We start from the raw sequence: 8,340 nt of genomic DNA, 5'->3' as shown, positions 1-8,340 counted from the left end.
AGAGAGAGAGAGAGAGAGAGAGAGAGAGAGAGAGAGAGAGAGAGCCTATGTATGAAACAACTAACTAGAGAGGAATGCTTTACTCAGCCATTCTGCTCAATTACATTAGGTTGCTATAGTACGCAGCATACCAATCAATCCATGATCGGACATATATACATTACATATATCATATGACATAACAATAATTTTTCCTTTACAATCATTACTCGTCTGCAAATATAAATACAATAGTAATACTAATATTTTTTTTTTCAAATCCCGATAAATCCTCTAAAAAATTTATTGGCTTAGATATGTGTAATTGACCATAAGGAAATCTGCTATATATACCTACCAAAACCCCCTCGACCAGTTTTCCCGTTTCAGATCATTTAAACATTTTCATACAATTCCCTTCAATAAACCACAGTTATTTACCCATCCGCCTAACATGGTATTTACTCGCTCTCAATATAATTTCATATAACTGCATAAAGCTTTTGAATTCAGGAACATAATTATTTCTGAGTACTCGCTTAGCCATCAGAATGAAATATGCATTATATTATAGGAGTATTCATAATGTTGTGTTAAATGTAAAATGTTTTACCTTTTTAAATGTAATAAGAATATGATTGTGAGTAGTCCTATTCAAAGTCTTGTTAAATGTTGAATGTATAAGAGCTGATAATGTATGAATTTCTGAGCAACTAGTTTCATAACTTTCATTTCAAAACTTCATGTTATTGTTTACTTCTAAGTTTTGATTAAGTAATTTATTACAACATGCTTAAAGGGCGTGAAAATTGAAAGTTTGGCCACTGAGTGTCTTGTTGATCTTTTAACTTGTGTAGAAGAAAATCAAGATGTGCTAATTGACAACTTTTATTACATTATTGTTATTGCCATCCATTGCTTTATTAGATTTACAAACTTCCTAAACAGTATTAATTCATAATTAAATCACAAACTACGAGCAAGTAACCTAACATAACAAACAAAATAATGACGACTTCAGCTGGCCTGTCGCGTTACTTCATTCTCCATTTAACAGACCTAGTAACAGTCTCGTCCATGTTACATGCTATTTCGTTTTAGCATGGTAAACGAAGGAAATATTTCTCCATTTAATATGAATTTTTCCATTCAACAAAATTTAACATTTTAAATTAAAGATCATGAATATCTGTTATGAATACGAACTGGTATTACCCTACAACGTTGTCGATTGGTCACCCTTATTTATTTTTTTGTTTGTGCTTTAAATTATTTATTTATTCATTTCTTTTAACTTACTTTTTTTTTTTAAATCTCCATTTTAGTTTTTCTTAACTTATTTATTTGTTTTTTTAAACTGATCTACTTCTGTGACCATTGTGTATTTTATTTATTTTTATTGTGCTATCTAATAATAAATTCTTTTAATTTTCATAGCTGATAAAACGTGTGTGGATAAATGGAAAGGGGAGGTATGAGGAGATGAAATTGGGAGAAAAAAATTTTAAATAAAATAAAATTATCAAATAGAAAAAAAAAGTCAAAATATATTGTATTTAGTGTTTATTGGATTATTAATTGAAAAGGCATGAAAAAAATGGGTTCGCATCATGTACATATATGTAGCTTATATATGTCCGATCATGGATTGATTAGTATGCTGTGTATTATAGCAACTAAAGTGTATTTGGGCAGCATAGTAAAGAATTTCTTTCTATAAAACTATTAAAAAAATAAACATAATTTATTCATACCCGTTTTTATTTTTTAAATCTAAAAATACACTGCCGGTCAGAAGTTGAGGACTGCCTTAATTTATTTAGAAAGTTTTATGCATTTTGAATAAAATTAAACAAAAATAGAATAGTTTATTAAAAGAAACTTAAATTCATAAGTTCATAAAGTATAATATTAGAGAAACATACAAAATAAATAAATTAAACCTTAACTTTTTTTATATGCAAAAGATAATAAATCCAAGTCCAAGTAACTTGTGATATTTTCTATTTAGAAATACTAGCTCACTTATATGCTCTCCTTACCAAAATATGTTTATACAATTGCACTTAATGACGAACAAATCGTATTAAATTTTACTTATTTCTCGCTGGAATACACCAAATATTTAAAATAAATTCTATTTTTGGGGATTTTGATCAATCACTTGTTAAAGCTTCTCAGCCCAATGTCGCAATATGTCGCCTGTTGTGGCCTTAAAGATTGTAGTGTCACATTACGGCCGCATGTTCCTCCATTGGGATCTGTCTAATGATTAGTGAATTGAGTGTTAAAATGATTATTAAGTCATCAACCATTGCAGCGCAGAGCTAAAAAATTGTGGGATTTTATAAATATGTATGTCTGATAATTTATGTATTTTTGTATATAGAATATTCCGGGATCCTGCATTTAGCTGTCATCTAAAATCGTTGGTTGGAGGTCCTGAAGTAACAATCAATCTTTAACTTGTTGTACTACATCTTATCGCTCGTTGTCACTTCATGTGGAAAAGTCGCTTAATGCATGGTCTCCTAATATGGTCCGATGTCGCTTCCAGTAGCCTTATCGATTGTCGCAGTACAGATTTTGTTTTATTTCTTAATATCGAGCCTGGATATGAGTAATGGATTAAGTGAGCTACTAGAGATAGCACATGAGAGTATAAAAAACAATTCATCACCAAAACAGCTTAACATACATTAGTCTTATTACGTACTTAGCAGGATATTTTAAATCAAGCTTAAATCAAATATGTTTTATATATTCCTTCTCTAGAGATTTACTGGATTATTATAAGCGTGTTCGGAATAAATATTACAGTATTATAAAAGAATATGTTACTTTTAAAAAATGTAGGGTTTAGGTTGAGGGGAAAAGTTTAAAATATGAAACAGCGGATTATATGGTCGTCATAAATCATTCGAATATAAGTCCCACAACTTAATTTTTTCCCCTCATAATTTTTTTCTTTCTTTACTAAACCATATTTAGCGATTGTAATTTTTTCTTTCCCAATTTCAATGTAAATTTGTTAGAAAGATTTAATTTCCAAATCAATTTGGAGGAGACACTCACAGAGGTCGGGGCCTGACCACCTGGCTCCAGGTTGATGGATAGATTGGACAGCTCTTGGCACATTAATTTAGAGCTTTCCGCCATTTTTTTTTCTTTTTTTAAATTAAACTATTTTGTAAGAGTGAAATCCTTCTTAAATTTCTTTTTTCTTATTGGCAGTCGTCCTGAAAAATTCAACATTTGTTTTCTTTTATTAATAAATCATCGGCTGTTATAAATTGTATTTTTGAATTGAAAAGATACCTTCCATTTTTTTATTGAAATAAATAATCAGTTCTTTTTGTTGTTATTACTGAATAATCAATGAATGCAAAATATTTTTAAAAAAACTGATAAATAACTACAGGAAAATAGATCTAAATCAGGAAAAATCCAATACACTTTAAATTTTGTATTCCTGACAGGAAAAAATTTATAGCAGAATAAAAATAAAAATGTTTTCTTCGAAATGTTCTCCTAATCTGGTTTTAGATATATTTTTTTAGAAGTCAAAAATTAGTAAAAACGTGAACACGAGTCTCTCTATCTACTCAAAACTTGGGAACATAATTGTGGGGGAGATAAGTGAAATAATTACTTTTAATTTCACTTAACCTTTGAGCCTTCTAGTTGTCAAAATAACTCCATAAAAGAATATTCAATAACAATTTAGCATTGAATAAATGGATAAGAGCATAATGTTAATTATGCTTCAAAAACTGTAAAATTTGTGAATATCTGTCTTACTTTTGTTTAAAAAAAAGTTTAAATTTTGGAACAAGAAATACTATTTTTTTTGTTAAACTTTGAACGTAAATCTCATTTGGAAAATTAGTGCTGGAATATATGGTGACTGTGGATAATATAAAAAACATCTTTTCTGAAACGAGGATTAATTGAGGTCTTAACTCAAAGGAGGGTAGTAAGTGAAAATTCTGTGATACGTGCACCAGACCAGAAATACATTATCATGCAGGGATTAGGGACTTTATTTTTATTTTTGTTTTATTTGCACCTGTAAATGTACATTTATAACCAGCAAATGAGGTGTTCTATCCAGGCATGAGCTGGCATGAGGGAGATAGCACCCAGTCGTGCATCCTCCTGACGTAAGTAAATAATTTTATTACATTAGAAGGTCCCGCATCCAACTCCTCTTCAGCCGTATAAATTTATTGAAATGTCCATATAGCCTATTTTGAAACCGTTTGTAAGTCTTATGAATGTGGTCCGTTACAGTTGGAATGCGTAGGTCGGTGTGAATGGTCTCGTTTGAAACGTAGAGTGATGAGTTCGTTAACAGTCTTAAAAATTTTGATTGAATAGTTTGGAATTTCTTAATCTGTGTCTTTTTAGCAGGTCCATCAATTTGGCAGGCCTAAGTCCATATGGGTTTTAGTAAGTAATTGTATATGTTGAGTTTCTGTCAGCGATAATTTTGAACGTCTGTGTAGTATAGAATATAATTGTCTCATTCGGAAATTTAGCGTATTACGTTTTGTCTTGACGTGTGGGCCCCATGTCAACCTTCTGTCATAGGTAAGTCCTAAATAAGTTTCTGTGTTTGTGATATAGTGCATGTTATTAATCTTAGTTTTCCATCGTGTGCACCATGTCTGTATATTGTTAAGACTATGTTGTAGTGTTAGTGTGGCCTGTAATGGTTCTGTGTTTCTCGAAATGATAGCAGTGTCGTCTACATACGTCGCAGTTAGTATATTGTCGTTTGTCGGTAAGTCGTTTGTGAATATGTGGTACAGAAGTGGGGCCAAGATAGAACCTTGAGGGACACCTGCAAATATTGGTTTCATTGATGAGATCTCTGAGCTTTGTTGGACAGAATGAAATGGCCATGAATATATTATTGTAAAATTAAATAGTAGGTGCTTGGGATAATTGGTTTAAGTTTAAAAAAAATAATTTAAAAAAATTAAGCTTAATATAAATTAATAATAATGCTCCCAATACAATATAAGTTTATTTTTATTATTATGATTATCAGACTTAGACATCTTTGTTTTCAGTCTTCGTGAAAAATTCTTTAATTAGAAACAACCTACCAACCTGGAACTGCCTTTCGTATTGAAAGAAAGCACCAGAATAGTGAAGGCAGATATAAGATAGACACAGGAGTGGGGGAACATTTTATGGTTAGAAAGGTTTCATATTGAAGTAAAATAAAATTTAAATTTTTTTTAATTTTATGATTTCGCTGAAGAAATTTTCCAAATTCAATAGTATCTATTTAGTGGTCTGGGTTTTGTTCTCTTCTCACTCTAATCTTGGACATAGCAGGGTTCTCAGCTCGATATAACTCTATTTGCTGAGAACAGCTAGATATTTTGCTACCTGCTGACTACCACTGTTGGTTTAAGCAAAAGTAGACAAGAGGAACAGTAGTAATTTATCAGTTGGTGGCTGATGGGGATGGCCGTGTACCACTCCTTGATGGATGGTGGCGTCCTCTGCCGCATCCGGTTAATTGGTCCTTGTCTCTCTTCGTTCAGCAGTTGTATTGGCTTATCACTCTATTCCTCTTCCTCTTGTATTGTTTCTTGTCAGGATCTGTTTTTGGTTTCAGGAGTTAGTTGTTTTCACTAAATTGTAAAATTTTGAATCTAAAATTAGGCTAATATGTTAAATAAATATTAAACAATTTAACGGTTTGTTGCTGTTGCGTGGTTCTTAGGAAACAAACTGCACCGTAGTAGAACCTTTCCTATTTCAAGTGCTATGCTTTTTTTTTTTTTTTTTTTAATTAATATACTTTAATTTATTGATAGATATTACAATCTACCACACAGTTGTGGGCAATATGTAATAGTGATGAATAATCACATTGATATTAAAATAAGAATAAAAATAAATAAATAAAATGAAAAAAAAATCACTATTAAAAATTTATACAAACAGAAGGATAAACAAAATGAACATAATCAAACCTATGTGTATGAAAAAATAAATAAATAAATAAATTAATATAATCTATTGTTACATTTACACTTTTATGTACAATATTTACACAATCGACCTGAGGATCCGTGAGCCCACTCTATCCCCCACGTGTGAGGGGTAGAGCAGAGCTCAACAGATCCCAGCGCATCCCTCTCGCCGCATCACTGGTGAGCCAGTGGAGGCTGAGCAAGTGCGCTAAAGCCGCAAACCAATTTCTATTCTGGCAGTAAAATTACTCTATTGATTTAAATTAATGATAAATAAATTAAAATTAAGAAAGCTTAGTAAGGTAGTAAAATAAAAACAATTTCTTTTTCTGTGTGATAAAGATACCGAAGAGATAGTTAGCGGTTACCCAATATATTTTATTAATTTTAAAGAACAAAAATTGACGTAGTAAAATTATAAATTATAGACACAGGAAGCCAGCAAATTACAGATTATCATTGTTTTAATAGGGTAATTCATATAAATTTTTAACTAAGTTTTAAATAATAATAGTAAAATAGGTTTTATTTATTTTTTTATTATATTATTGTTGCATTGCTTTTCAAATTTCTAGAAGTACCGTAAAGACGGAGAAGCACTGTAAAATGTCGCTGTAATGTAAATTTAAAAAAAAAAAAAGTTACTGTTGACTGTGATAAATAATACAAAATAATTAATCAGGGTAATTTTTTGAACTGATATAAATGACCTGGGCAGAATAGCCTGCATGAAGTAGTTTTTTAATTAAATTATTTGGTTTTAAAATTGTATAACATTGTCCTTGACGATGGTCAAATTGCCCGAAACGTCGGAATTTTTATAAAGGAATAAAAATGTTTTGAGACTAAAATGGATAAAATTTTATTTATTTAAAAATATTAATTAAAGAGTTTTTAGATTATAAATTAAGTAAATATTTTTTTGAAAAGAAGAAATATTTTGGCAAGTTGAAAAAAGTGATTAAAATTATGATTAGTTTACAAGAAGAGATTTTTTCCGAATAAATTAGTATGCCGATATTTTTTTTTTTTTTTTTTTTTTTTTTTTTTTTTTTTTTTTATATAAACTCATCTATAAATTCCAAAATAAAATAAAACTGTATAAATCACAGGAAAATATGTATGTACATAAAGTATCATAAGACAAAATTTTGTTTAATTATAAAAGAAAAATAAACTTAAAACGATTTTCAACTTAAAATTAAATAATGTAACTCAAATCTAAATCAGAATGTTAAGTGTTGCTCATGGAAAAGACTATTTTCAATTTAATTGAGCTTATAACATGATTCATTAAAAAATGTAAGAATGCTTTATATTAATTATCGAGTAGTAAATACCATGGATAGATTAGTAGACGATCCCATCCCCTTTTCAAGCGATGAAGTATATTTGGCCCAACTAAATAGGCTGGTGTTCTAAGAAATCCCGGTCCTGAAGATATTTAAAGCGAAAATCTGGAAAATGCGACAAAACGTTGGTTATGATTAAATAGTTTTTTTTTACTGTTTTGTTCCTTTAGTGACCGCCAGTCGGACTATCTTCCTTGAGATTGGTATATAAACGTTTTATGATTCATGCCCCATTCTAAATTTTTTCTTGTTATATTTGCGTGGTAAACAATCTTGATTTCTTACGGATAAATAACATTTAATATAATTGAGTGTGCGTTCGAATTTCCCTACGAGATTCATTGCCAACATCTCTTCCCTAAAGCTGAAATTCTGATTGTTCTGAATATCAGATCGCCCCGGATTGATGACGTAGTTACAGCTTATGAAGTACCCGAGACCCATTTCCTCGGTAGAGAGGCTCTTTATATTCACTGTGCCCTGAGGAACCATCGCCTTCTCTAGAACTAGAGGAAACCGCAATCATTCTCCTTAAAGCGTGATGTAGCTCTTTACCTGAACTTATAACACTTAGCTTTTAAGCACTTGGTGTATAGCGGGCGAAGTACAGGTTTTGGGTTTTCAAGAATTTACTTAGGTCACAAAGCAAAAGTCTTATCACTGCTATATTTTAATAATTAATAACAAATTGTGAGTATATCATCCATATATAAAACAGTATATAATCCAAAATGAAGTCTGCTTAGGAACCTCAGAAAATAAATTCATATGTATTCTACCGTAATATTTACGGATTTTATCTTCACTTAACTATATATGGAATGCATAGTAAGGGAAAATATTGTACTCGAGCAATGTTTCGTATATTTGTCATCATACGGTTTGCAATACATTATATACATGAGAACTATTAATTGATAATCAACAACATTTCGTAACTATTTTTAGAGAAAATATCCGAAAATGGATGGACGGTCCGAAATATCCCAAGTAAGAATTTATTATTAATATAT

At 30.3% G+C, this 8,340-nt stretch overlaps 1 protein-coding gene across 2 annotated transcripts in view; it reads left to right on the top strand.

Annotated features, from left to right (window-relative positions):
• Window positions 1-8,340, top strand: part of oaf (out at first) — a 365,868-nt gene that overhangs the window by 200,909 nt on the left and 156,619 nt on the right. The window lies entirely within an intron of this gene.

The sequence above is a fragment of the Halyomorpha halys genome, unplaced genomic scaffold, assembly GCF_000696795.3.
Source record: "Halyomorpha halys isolate HHAL.00 unplaced genomic scaffold, Hhal_1.1 Scaffold475.1, whole genome shotgun sequence".
Taxonomy (NCBI): Eukaryota; Metazoa; Arthropoda; class Insecta; order Hemiptera; family Pentatomidae; genus Halyomorpha; species Halyomorpha halys.
Note: the sequence above shows the minus strand (reverse complement) of the source record. Positions and strands in the feature narration are given on the sequence as shown.